Source organism: Aedes albopictus, chromosome 1 (assembly GCF_035046485.1).
Source record: "Aedes albopictus strain Foshan chromosome 1, AalbF5, whole genome shotgun sequence".
NCBI lineage: Eukaryota > Metazoa > Arthropoda > Insecta > Diptera > Culicidae > Aedes > Aedes albopictus.
In genome coordinates this window covers 99,235,251-99,248,739 of record NC_085136.1, presented here as the reverse complement: position 1 = coordinate 99,248,739, position 13,489 = coordinate 99,235,251, and the positions used below count along the sequence as shown (strand labels likewise).

General features: G+C 45.3%; 1 long non-coding RNA gene across 1 annotated transcript; it reads left to right on the top strand.

Moving 5' to 3' along the window:
* Nucleotides 1-8,526: 8,526 nt before the first annotated feature.
* On the top strand, nucleotides 8,527-13,252 carry LOC134285385 (uncharacterized). The gene is made up of 3 exons (XR_009996331.1): nucleotides 8,527-9,206; nucleotides 11,622-11,717; nucleotides 11,833-13,252. It is a non-coding gene; the product is annotated as an uncharacterized LOC134285385 (long non-coding RNA).
* Nucleotides 13,253-13,489: the final 237 nt, after the last annotated feature.

Here is a 13,489-nt window from a genome sequence, read left to right as displayed (position 1 = left end):
CAGGAATTCCTCCAGGAATTCTTCCAGGAATTTCTCCAGAAATTCTTCCAAGAATTCCTCCAGGAATTCTTCCAAGAATTCCTCCAGGAATTCTTCCAAGAATTCCTCCAGGAATTCTTCCAAGAATTCCTCCAGGAATTCTTCCAAGAATTCCTCCAGGAATTCTTCCAAGAATTCCTCCAGGAATTCTTCCAAGAATTCTTCCAATAATTTCTCCAGGAATTCTTCCAAGAATTCCTCCAGGAATTCTTCCAAGAATTCCTCCAGGAATTCTTCCAAGAATTCCTCCAGGAATTCTTCCAAGAATTCCTCCAGGAATTCTTCCAAGAATTCCTCCAGGAATTCTTCCAAGAATTCCTCCAGGAATTCTTCCAAGAATTCCTCCAGGAATTCTTCCAAGTATTCCTCCAGGAATTCTTCCAAGTATTCCTCCAGGAATTCTTCCAGGAATTCCTCCAGGAATTCTTCCAAGAATTCCTCCAAGAATTCTTCCAAGAATTCCTCCAGGAATTCCTCCAGGAATTCGTCCAGGAATTCTTGCAGGAATTCTTCCAGGACTTCCTCCAGGAATTCTTCCAGGACTTCCTCCAGGAATTCTTCCAGGACTTCCTCCAGGAATTCTTTCAGGACTTCCTCCAGGAATTCTTCCAGGACTTCCTCCAGGAATTCTTCCAGGACTTCCTCCAGGAATTCTTCCAGGACTTCCTCCAGGAATTCTTCCAGGACTTCCTCCAGGAATTCTTCCAGGACTTCCTCCATTAATTCTTCCAGGACTTCCTCCAGGAATTCTTCCAGGACTTCCTCCAGGAATTCTTCCAGGACTTCCTCCAGGAATTCTTCCAGGACTTCCTCCAGGAATTCTTCCAGGACTTCCTCCAGGAATTCTTCCAGGACCTCCTCCAGGAATTCTTCCAGGACTTCCTCCAGGAATTCTTCCAGGACTTCCTCCAGGAATTCTTCCAGGACTTCCTCCAGGAATTCTTCCAGGACTTCCTCCAGGAATTCTTCCAGGACTTCCTCCAGGAATTCTTCCAGGACTTCCTCCAGGAATTCTTCCAGGACTTCCTCCAGGAATTCTTCCAGGACTTCCTCCAGGAATTCTTCCAGGACTTCCTCCAGGAATTCTTCCAGGAATTCTTCCAGGACTTCCTCCAGGAATTCTTCCAGGACTTCCTCCAGGAATTCTTCCAGGACTTCCTCCAGGAATTCTTCCAGGAATTCCTCCAGGAATTTCTCCAGGAATTCCTCCAGGAATTCTTCCAGAAATTCCTCCAGGAATTCTTCCAGGAATTCCTCCAGGAATTCCTCCAGGAATTCTTCCAGGAATTCCTCCAGGAATTCTTCCAGAACTTCCTCCAGGAATTCTTCCAGGAATTCTTCCAGGAATTCTTCCAGGAATTCCTCCATTAATTCTTCCAGGAATTCCTCCAGGAATTCTCCCAGGAATTCCTCCAGGAATTCCTCCAGGAATTCCTCCAGGAATTCTTCCAGAAATTCCTCCAGGAATTCTTCCAGGAATTCCTCCAGAATTTCTTCCAGGACTTCCTCCAGGAATTCTTCCAGGACTTCCTCCAGGAATTCTTCCAGGACTTCCTCCAGGAATTCTTCCAGGACTTCCTCCAGGAATTCTTCCAGGACCTCCTCCAGGAATTCTTCCAGGACTTCCTCCAGGAATTCTTCCAGGACTTCCTCCAGGAATTCTTCCAGGACTTCCTCCAGGAATTCTTCCAGGACTTCCTCCAGGAATTCTTCCAGGACTTCCTCCAGGAATTCTTCCAGGACTTCCTCCAGGAATTCTTCCAGGACTTCCTCCAGGAATTCTTCCAGGACTTCCTCCAGGAATTCTTCCAGGACTTCCTCCAGGAATTCTTCCAGGACTTCCTCCAGGAATTCTTCCAGGACTTCCTCCAGGAATTCTTCCAGGACTTCCTCCAGGAATTCTTCCAGGATTTCCTCCAGGAATTCTTCCAGGACTTCCTCCAGGAATTCTTCCAGGAATTCTTCCAGGACTTCCTCCAGGAATTCTTCCAGGACTTCCTCCAGGAATTCTTCCAGGACTTCCTCCAGGAATTCTTCCAGGAATTCCTCCAGGAATTTCTCCAGGAATTCCTCCAGGAATTTCTCCAGGAATTCCTCCAGGAATTCTTCCAGAAATTCCTCCAGGAATTCTTCCAGGAATTCCTCCAGGAATTCCTCCAGGAATTCTTCCAGGAATTCCTCCAGGAATTCTTCCAGAACTTCCTCCAGGAATTCTTCCAGGAATTCTTCCAGGAATTCTTCCAGGAATTCCTCCAGGAATTCTCCCAGGAATTCCTCCAGGAATTCTTTCAGGAATTCCTCCAGGAATTCTTCCAGGAATTCCTCCAGGAATTCTTCCAGGAATTCCTCCAGCAATTCTTCCAGGAATTCCTCCAGGAATTCTTCCAGGAATTCCTCCAGGAATTCTTCCAGGAATTCCTCTAGGAATTCTTCCAGGAGTTCCTCCAGGAATTCTTCCAGGAGTTCCTCCAGGAATTCTTCCAGGAATTCCTCCAGGAATTCTTCCAGGAATTCCTCCAGGAATTCTTCCAGGAATTCCTCCAGGAATTCTTCCAGGAATTCCTCCAGGAATTCTTCCAGGAATTCCTCCAGGAATTCTTCCAGGAATTCCTCCAGGAATTCTTCCAGGAGTTCCTCCAGGAATTCTTCCAGGAATTCCTCCAGGAATTCTTCCAGAAATTCCTCCAGGAATTCTTCCAGGAATTCCTCCAGAATTTCTTCCAGGAATTCCTCCAGGAATTCTTCCAGGAATTCCTCCAGGAATTCTTCCAGGAATTCCTCCAGGAATTCTTCCAGAACTTCCTCCAGGAATTCTTCCAGAACTTCCTCCAGGAATTCTTCCAGGAATTCTTCCAGGAATTCTTCCAGGAATTTTTCCAGGAATTCTTCCAGGAATTTCTCCAGGAATTCTTCCAGGAGTCTTGGTAGAATTCAGGCCCGGATTAAGGATTGTGGGGGTCCGGGGCCAGAGCGGATGTGAAGGCCCGGATGTGAGCCCCCCCTTAGATCCAGCCCTGAGGAATCCCAAGAGAAATACCGGGATAAATTCCTGAAGGAATTTATAGATGATTCCCTTGAGGAATTTCTGGAGAATTCCCTGGAGAACTTCCCGAGAGAATCCCATTAAGGATTCTTTAAGGAATCTCTGGAGGAATAATCCTGGAAAAATCCTTGGAGGTATTCCCTTAAGAATCTCCGGAGAAATTCCTAAGAAATCCCTGGAGGAATTGAGGGAGGAATCCCTTGAGGACTTCCTGAAAGAATCCCATGAGGGATTTCTCATGGAATACCTGGAGGAATCTCTTGAAGAATCCCTAGAGGAATTCCTTGCCGAATCCCTGGAAGAATTAAGGGAGGATTCCTTGGCGAAATTTCGGAAGGAATTTCTGGAAGACTTCCTCGAGAAATTCCATGAGGGATTTCTTCAGGAATTCCTGGAGAAATCTCTAGAGGAATTCCTGAAGAAATCCCAAGAGGAATTCCTGGAGAAATCCCAAAAGAAATTCCTGGAGAAATCTCTAGAGGAATTCCTGGAGAAATCCGTAGAGGAATTGCTGGAGAAATCTCTTAAAGAATTCCTGGAGAAATCCCTAGAAGAATTCCTAGAGAAATCTCTAAAGAAAATCCTGGAAAAATCCCTGGTGAAATTCCTGGAGGAATTCTTGGAAGAATATCTGGAGGAATTCCGGGAGGAATTCTGGGGTACATCCCTGGAGGAATTCCTGGAGAAATTTCTGGAGAAACTCCTGGAGGAATCTCCGGAGGAATTCCTAGAGAAACTCCCGAAAAAATTCCTGGTGAAATTCCCGAATGAATTCATGGAGAAATTGCTTAATGAATTCCTGGAGGAATCCCTGAAGAAATTCTTGGGAGAAACCCTGCAGGAATTCATGGAGGGATCCCTGGAGGAATTCTCGAAGGAATTCCTGGACAAATTATCGGAAGAAATCGTGGTGAAATTCCTAAAGGAATTCATGGAGGAACTACCTAAGGAATCCTTGGAGGAATCCCTGGAGGAATTCCTGGAGGAATCCCTGAAGGAATTCCTGGAGGAATCCCTGAAGGAATTCCTGGAGGAATCCCTGGAGGAATTCCTGGAGGAATCCCTGGAGGAATTCCTGGAGGAATCCCTGGAGGAATTCCTGGAGGAATCCCTGGAGGAATTCCTGGAGGAATCCCTGGAGGAATCCCTGGAGGAATTCCTGGAAGAATCCCTGGAGGAATTCCTGGAGGAATCCCCGGAGGAATTCCTGGAGGAATCCCCGGAGGAATCCCCGGAGGAATTCCTGGAGGAATCCCCGGAGGAATTCCTGGAGGAATCCCCGGAGGAATTCCTGGAGGAATCCCCGGAGGAATTCCTGGAGGAATTCCTGGAGGAATCCCCGGAGGAATTCCTGGAGGAATCCCCGGAGGAATTCCTGGAGGAATCCCCGGAGGAATTCCTGGAGGAATCCCCGGAGGAATTCCTGGAGGAATCCCCGGAGGAATTCCTGGAGGAATCCCCGGAGGAATTCCTGGAGGAATCCCCGGAGGAATTCCTGGAGGAATCCCCGGAGGAATTCCTGGAGGAATTCCTGGAGGAATCCCCGGAGGAATTCCTGGAGGAATCCCCGGAGCAATTCCTGGAGGAATCCCCGGAGGAATTCCTGGAGGAATCCCCAGAGGAATCCCCGGAGGAATTCCTGGAGGAATCCCCTGGTGGAATTCCTGGAGGAATTCCTGGAGGAATTCCTGGAGGAATTTCTGGAGGAATTCCTGGAGGAATTCCAGGAGGAATCCCCGGAGGAATTCCTGGAGGAATCCCCGGAGGAATTCCTGGAGGAATCCCCGGAGGAATTCCTGGAGGAATCCCCGGAGGAATTCCTGGAGGAATCCCCGGAGGAATTCCTGGAGGAATCCCCGGAGGAATTCCTGGAGGAATCCCCAGAGTAATCCCCGGAGGAATTCCTGGAGGAATCCCCTGGAGGAATTCCTGGAGGAATTCCTGGAGGAATTCCTGGAGGAATTTCTGGAGGAATTCCTGGAGGAATTCCAGGAGGAATCCCCGGAGGAATTCCTGGAGGAATTCCTGGAGGAATCCCCGGAGGAATTCCTGGAGGAATCCCCGGAGGAATTCCTGGAGGAATCCCCGGAGGAATTCCTGGAGGAATCCCCGGAGGAATTCCTGGAGGAATCCCCGGAGGAATTCCTGGAGGAATCCCCGGAGGAATTCCTGGAGGAATCCCCGGAGGAATTCCTGGAGGAATCCCCGGAGGAATTCCTGGAGGAATCCCCGGAGGAATTCCTGGAGGAATCCCCGGAGGAATTCCTGGAGGAATCCCCGGAGGAATTCCTGGAGGAATCCCCGGAGGAATTCCTGGAGGAATCCCCGGAGGAATTCCTGGAGGAATCCCCGGAGGAATTCCTGGAGGAATCCCCGGAGGAATTCCTGGAGGAATCCCCGGAGGAATTCCTGGAGGAATCCCCGGAGGAATTCCTGGAGGAATCCCCGGAGGAATTCCTGGAGGAATCCCCGGAGGAATTCCTGGAGGAATCCCCGGAGGAATTCCTGGAGGAATCCCCGGAGGAATTCCTGGAGGAATCCCCGGAGGAATTCCTGGAGGAATTCCTGGAGGAATCCCCGGAGGAATTCCTGGAGGAATCCCCGGAGGAATTCCTGGAGGAATCCCCGGAGGAATTCCTGGAGGAATCCCCGGAGGAATTCCTGGAGGAATCCCCGGAGGAATTCCTGGAGGAATCCCCGGAGGAATTCCTGGAGGAATCCCCGGAGGAATTCCTGGAGGAATCCCCGGAGGAATTCCTGGAGGAATCCCCGGAGGAATTCCTGGAGGAATCCCCGGAGGAATTCCTGGAGGAATCCCCGGAGGAATTCCTGGAGGAATCCCCGGAGGAATTCCTGGAGGAATCCCCGGAGGAATTCCTGGAGGAATCCCCGGAGGAATTCCTGGAGGAATCCCCGGAGGAATTCCTGGAGGAATCCCCGGAGGAATTCCTGGAGGAATCCCCGGAGGAATTCCTGGAGGAATCCCCGGAGGAATTCCTGGAGGAATCCCCGGAGGAATTCCTGGAGGAATCCCCGGAGGAATTCCTGGAGGAATCCCCGGAGGAATTCCTGGAGGAATCCCCGGAGGAATTCCTGGAGGAATCCCCGGAGGAATTCCTGGAGGAATCCCCGGAGGAATTCCTGGAGGAATCCCCGGAGGAATTCCTGGAGGAATCCCCGGAGGAATTCCTGGAGGAATCCCCGGAGGAATTCCTGGAGGAATCCCCGGAGGAATTCCTGGAGGAATCCCCGGAGGAATTCCTGGAGGAATCCCCGGAGGAATTCCTGGAGGAATCCCCGGAGGAATTCCTGGAGGAATCCCCGGAGGAATCCCCGGAGGAATTCCTGGAGGAATCCCCGGAGGAATTCCTGGAGGAATCCCCGGAGGAATTCCTGGAGGAATCCCCGGAGGAATTCCTGGAGGAATCCCCGGAGGAATTCCTGGAGGAATCCCCGGAGGAATTCCTGGAGGAATCCCCGGAGGAATTCTTGGAGGAATCCCCGGAGGAATTCTTGGAGGAATCCCCGGAGGAATTCCTGGAGGAATCCCCGGAGGAATTCCTGGAGGAATCCCCGGAGGAATTCCTGGAGGAATCCCCGGAGGAATTCCTGGAGGAATCCCCGGAGGAATTCCTGGAGGAATCCCCGGAGGAATTCCTGGAGGAATCCCCGGAGGAATTCCTGGAGGAATCCCCGGAGGAATTCCTGGAGGAATCCCCGGAGGAATTCCTGGAGGAATCCCCGGAGGAATTCCTGGAGGAATCCCCGGAGGAATTCCTGGAGGAATCCCCGGAGGAATTCCTGGAGGAATCCCCGGAGGAATTCCTGGAGGAATCCCCGGAGGAATTCCTGGAGGAATCCCCGGAGGAATTCCTGGAGGAATCCCCGGAGGAATTCCTGGAGGAATCCCCGGAGGAATTCCTGGAGGAATCCCCGGAGCAATTCCTAGAGGAATCCCCGGAGGAATTCCTAGAGAAATCTCCGGAGGAATTCCTGGAGGAATCCCCGGAGGAATTCCTGGAGGAATCCCCGGAGGTATTCCTGGAGGAATCCCCGGAGGAATTCCTGGAGGAATCCCCGGAGGAATTCCTGGAGGAATCCCCGGAGGAATTCCTGGAGGAATCCCCGGAGGAATTCCTGGAGAAATCCCTGGAGGAATTCCTAGAGGTATCTCCGCAGGATTTCCTGGAGGAATCTCCGCAGAAATTCCTAGAGGAATCCCCGGAGGAAACCCCGGAGGAATTTCCGATGGAATTCTCGAAGAATCTTTGATGCAATTTTCGGAGGAATCTCTGAATGGATCCCTGGAAGAATTTCTGAAGGCTTCCCCGGAGCAATTTCTGAAGGGATCCCCGGAAAAAGTCCTGGAGGAATCCTAGAAGGCTTCCATGGATGAATCTCTGGAAGAAACCCCGGAGGAATCTCCGATGGAATTCCTGAAGGAATCTCCGAAGGAATTCACGGATGAATCTCCGAAGGAATTCACAGATGAATCTCCGAAGGAATTCCTGGAGGAATCTCCGAAGGAATCCTTGGAGAAATTCCTGAAGGAATCCCCGGAAGAATCCCAGGAGGAATCTTAGAAGGATTTCATGGATGAATCCCCGGGGAATTCCTGGAGGAATCACCGATGAAATTCCTGGAGGAATTTCTGAAGGAGTCTTCAGATAAATTTCTGAAAGAATCCTCGGAGGAATTCCCGGAAGAACCCCTGGAGGAAGTTTAGAAGGATTTTAAGGATGAATCCCCGGAGGAATTCCTGGAGTTATATCTGCACAAATTGCTGGAGGAATCACCGAAGGAATTTCTGGGAAGAATCCTCTACGGAATTCCTGGAGGAATCCCTGGAGGAGGCTCCGGTGGATTTTCCGAATACCCGAAGCAATTCCTTTTCGAATTCGAAATCACATTTTTCCAGCAGCGCGATATTTTCTAAAACAAATCGTGTCTGGTTGAAGCAAACAGCCAGTTGGCCCGCTCAGAATATCACCGGTCAAATAGAGCTGGAGCGCCTCGGATTGCTGGTCAATCTTCCAGTTTGCTGCGGTCCAGATCAGTAGATTCATGCCTGCTCCTGGTAGGGGAGTTCGCTTGTTCTTGCCGGTTGTCCCGGTTTCATTCCAAGTCAGTCAGATTGGTAAACAAAGAGTTTCGTCGATTTTTTTTTCTTTTTTCTCTCTCAAGATCGACTGTCAAAATTACTTTGGTAAAAATGCACTTTTTTCCTTGACCTCATTTCTTGCGATCTGAGTACTAAGCTTTAAATGAAACAACACAGCGCACGAGTAACTTTCACGCAGCGAGCAAAAAGACAAAAGAATTTTCACGCAGATTTGTGTAACACCGGATCAGCACATTTTTTGTGTTGATCCGGTGTTACACAAATCTGCGTGAAAATTCTTTTGTCTTTTCGGTCGCTGCGTGAAAGTTACTCGTTGCGCTGTGTACATCGAGTTCTGCGTGTACATTGGCGACGAGGATTATCTGAATAAGCTATTTTACGAGACGTTCTACCGGTGGGCCGGTCATTGTTATTGTTTACATTTGATGTTTTTGTTTTCGCGAAAAGAAGCATAACATGTGGTGAGCGCCAATCAGATTTTTGCTGGCAGAAATGTTTTGGTTTCTAATGAGGCATGTATCAATTCCCCGAGCTGCATGATGTCACTAGCAGATGAAAAAAACATCCCCACGGTCTAAGGATATTAATTATAGTGGGCGGATTGACGCATTTCTGCAGATAAATGAACCTGGTTTATTGGATGGGCCTATATCACATGTTATGCTAGCGAAAATGTAAATAAATGGGCCCACCGGTTGGACTTCAAAACCGGTAAACATTCAAAAAACAGCTGATTTGAAACGTCTCATAAAATGCCTTATTGCATGCAGAGATTCGAGGAGAAGAAGAAATTGGTCAGTAATGAACGAGCACCGTTAACCGGACACCACTCCCAGAAGCCCAGACGAGGAAAGGTCGTTAAATCATTGACAAGAGAGGAGTCATTGTGAAGTTGAGGAGAAGCAGATATTAAACTGGCGTGTGGATAAGTCGATCGTTTCCGGAGGTTTTAATTGGATTGAATATTAAGAGGTATATGATGCACAACTTCGCTGTTTCCAGGTAAGATGGAATTAATGTATCAGTGCCTATTAATCCTCGAGTGTTCGCACTGTTGTATTTTGTACAACACATTGGAAAATCTCGCTTTTGTACTCAGAATTAGCGTGGTGCTGGCGCTGATGGCCAACGGCGCGAGTGACGGAAGGTTAAAGTCTTGGTGATTTTCCGTGTTGATGATATTGTAGATTTGCGATAAGTTAGACTATTATTTGAATCTCGTTCTTTGTTTATTTCATGAATATTCTTAAATTCTGTTTGAAAATGTGGACAAACACACGTAAAAAAATATGGTATCAATAGGATTTCCCATTGTTTCGATAAAACTGATTTTGAAAGACTATCACAGGGGTAGATGTGACAATGTACTTAAAACTACGGTATTTTAATAATTGCTTAAAAGTAAGTGGCCTACAGATCATAAAGGAATCGTAATCAAAATAGTGTAGAGAAAAGACGGAATCCGATATTGCTCTAAATGCATTTCATCAATATAAGGCTGTATTCAGTGATTGGAAAATGAAGGGAAAGTTCCCTAATAACATGCAACTATTAAACAACCTAATAAAAAAAATAGGTTGATTCGACCCGCACAAGTTAAGTGGTGTGAAAATAGAAAAATAATTACAAACTAACTTTAAAGTATGTGATTGATCTGAAACAATCGTAATGAAATTAAATTGTCATGAATATTTAAATGATTAACTATTATCGCGTGTTTTAAAAATGTACAACTGATTATTCATCACTGAAAATGTTCAAACGAGTGCATTGTCGTTACATCCAGGAAGGCGGACAAAAGCTGATTCTAGTCCGTGCACCTGAAGAGCGCAGGGAAAATTGATTTCCAGTCCGCAAACCAAAAACCAGGATAACGAAGGGAGCCAAAAATTCCAGCCCGTACACCTGGTATTCTTGCGTAGGGAATGTAGAATTCCAGTCCGCAGTTGAAACCCAGGATAACGAAGGGAATGGAAAATTCTAGTCCGTATACCTGGTACTCAGGCGAAGGGAATGTAGAATTCCAGTCCGCAAATAAAACCCAGAATAACGAAGGGAACCAAGAATTCCAGTCCGTACATCTGGTACACAAGCGAAGAGAATGCCGAATTCTAGTCCGCATTGAAAGAAAAGTCAAGAGATCAGATATGAATAACATGTACGGTTGGTCCATTTCTACTTTGAAATAGCATTTTTAAATCTCTTTATTTTGTTAAATTGCTTTGTAATGTCTGAACCTAATTCGTTGGGTGAAGCAATGATTTGTACATTTAACAGCTCCAGTTTCTGTCGGACTTTAAATGTGGTAAATTATTCCCAAATTATCAAACGTTAATATACATTTGTTCAAATATATTGAGATTCTCATATCACGTTGGATAACTACATGTTTAAATAATGTCATAACGAATCGAAAGCATCTGACATTTGATTTTAAAAATGTTGCGGAGAATATATGGTTGTATAAAAAAGAAATACGTGGATGCTACTGAAAACAGCACGATTTAAATAAAAGTTTGATCAATATTAGGACAGATAAAGCACTTGTCGGTTTGATTTAAACCTTAATTTTTACAACCAATTCGATGTTTATTTTAAATAATAAAACAGTGATTCTAGAAAATATATGGAAAAAAGTTTTGAGAGGAGATAATATAATTCAGGCCATATTATGGAACCATAGAAATTATCAGAACCATAGATAAATCCTCAGTAAGAAACAAACAAGAGATATCGAGCTTGAATATGAGGGGTTAATTTGTACATGTACATCCGAACCTGATTGGATGTAAACATTGAATGAAGGGGATTATAAATTCTAGTCCATTCATGATAAGCGTGCGGTCTATTTAAAAATGCCAGTCTACGTGAAAAAATTATAGGAGGTTTATGAAACTTCAGTCTAATTTCTTGAAAGAAACGTAGGGAACTTTAAGAAAGTTCTAGTCCGTTTCTGTATCCATATATGGGAATTCTATTCCAGCCTATTTGGAGATAAATACTCAAGACCAAATGTAGAAGAATAATCTTAGTCCATTTGGCTCATATCCAGTCTACCATGAGATACAGGAAATTGAATTCAGTCCATCTATGGTAAAGGGATAAGCAAAGGAAACTAAATGTTTCAGTCTGCACAACAAAAGACCAGATGTAGGAGATCTATCTCAGTCCATTTGGCAGTCCAGTCTACCATGAGATGTAGGAAGTAGAACTTCAGTCCATCTATGGTAAAGGGATACGCAAAGGAAACATAATGTTTCTGCAGTCGAAAAAAAAAAGCCGGGTGTAGAGGATTCGTCCTATCAAGCGTCTCCTACGAGATAAAGGCAGCTTGAATTCAATTTGGTTCAATGGTGAAGGGAAATGTAAGAGTTAATAAATTTTCAAATACTTAACATTAATATAAATTCAATTTAGGTACAATAATCATCCTTACAACTTTTGGTCGCAGCAGCCAATAAAAAATACATTTGTGAAATAACGGACTATGAAGTGGTCATTCAATGAACAAAGGTAAAAAAAATCTTTCGCGAAAAGGAAGAGAGACACTATTACGAAGATCTAAGTTTAAATAAATTGCTCTGTATTTGATTATAATAATTTGAAATATATTTCCAACCACATATAGATAAACAAGGAGACTATTGGAGAATATTGGATGACGTTACTCGAGGACGGTATGTTGGATTACACAACTTATGGACGGCCAATTGGATCAAACAATTTCCATTGAAGATGTGAACATCAGACCATTCAAAGTTTATGTTTTATATATAAAGAAGAAGAAATCTCAAGTCACTATGAGTAGATTTTCAGAATTATAAACAGTTAAATATTTGCTTAAATATTGGAAAAAAAGGAGAGATGTAGTATAGTGTACCAATTGAAATTAGAGTAGGCTGTGCCTGAGATTGACAGGCCTGATGATGAGAATAAAGATTATTGTTGTTTGGCACTCCAAAGAGTATAGTTGCATTACTACACATACGACGAGCGAGGTTTTTTAGTAGTGTTGTATTTTTTACAACAGCGCGCGCGCTGAAGGGTTAAATTAAGAAAAATGTATCGATTTTTTGATTTTATACGAAAGAGCACCTTTTCCAATAGAGTTAATAAACTATAGAGGAAGAATGTCGCTGGCGTCGCCGCCGCAACATCTCTTGCTGGCGGAGATAGGGAGGGATATAAGTGTCAAAGCGAAAAATTATGCAGTTTGACAGATAGATACCCGGCATGTTTGCGAACGAGAACAAAGGGAACAGCAGCGACATTCGTCCTCTATAGTTTATTAACTCTATTCCTTTTGCTGAGCCACTATGATTTTTTGCTGATTTCGGCACCAATATTTCAAAAGGGCGTAACTGCTTTTGCAACCAATGCCTTCTCACAGAGCTGTGGGTTGTATTTCATTCATCTCATGCAATTCACATCCATTAATCAAAAGAGGAGGATTTTATCTTTCTATTTGTGCTAGTGGATTGCTCGAGAGGGATGGGATACGCTCCACAGCTTTGTGAGAAGGCATTGGTTGTAAATGCAGTTACGCCCTTTTGAAATGTTGGTGCCGATTTTTAGAACGTTATTTTGGTACCTAAAATCAATTTCAAAGTGATTTTTCAAAATCACCTTTTGACAGCTGGGTAACTATTTGACAGCTCCACCCAGTACAAAATGCGACGAGGGGTGATTCGACAAACCGCTCCCATACAAACTTCAAATCAATTTTTAAACAGGTTCCCGGGCACCAAAATTCATGAAAATTTGGATTTCGGCTCAGTTTGGCATGCAGATTCAGAATATGGAATTATCTCAACAACGCTAAGGAAGCCAATTGAAAAAAAATGACCGAAAATGGACAGCATTATGGATACCACGATGGCGCACGAAACCATACAGCTCGCCGGTGTCGTATACGGGCCTATAGGTGGCAGGGCAAACCGTCCCACGACTCCCGTAGCGATGTTCATTGCACGGACTATATAATGCAAAGCACATTGTCAAGTCACTCATAGGGCTTATTTTGATTTTGCAAAGAATTTTGACATTTCGTGGCCTTGTTGTTTACAAAATTTCAATAAGAGTAAATGAGAGGGAGATAATTCCGTGCAAAGCCCTATTTCCGCCCATAAATGGGGAGACAGATGTCGCACTCCCAACACTCCTCGACATTTTCTGCGACAATCCTTTACAGCTAATCGTATGTTTTCACAAAAATTTACTTACAAATAACGCAAATAACACAAACATCGAGCGAGATATACATCTTAAACTCTTATAACATCGGA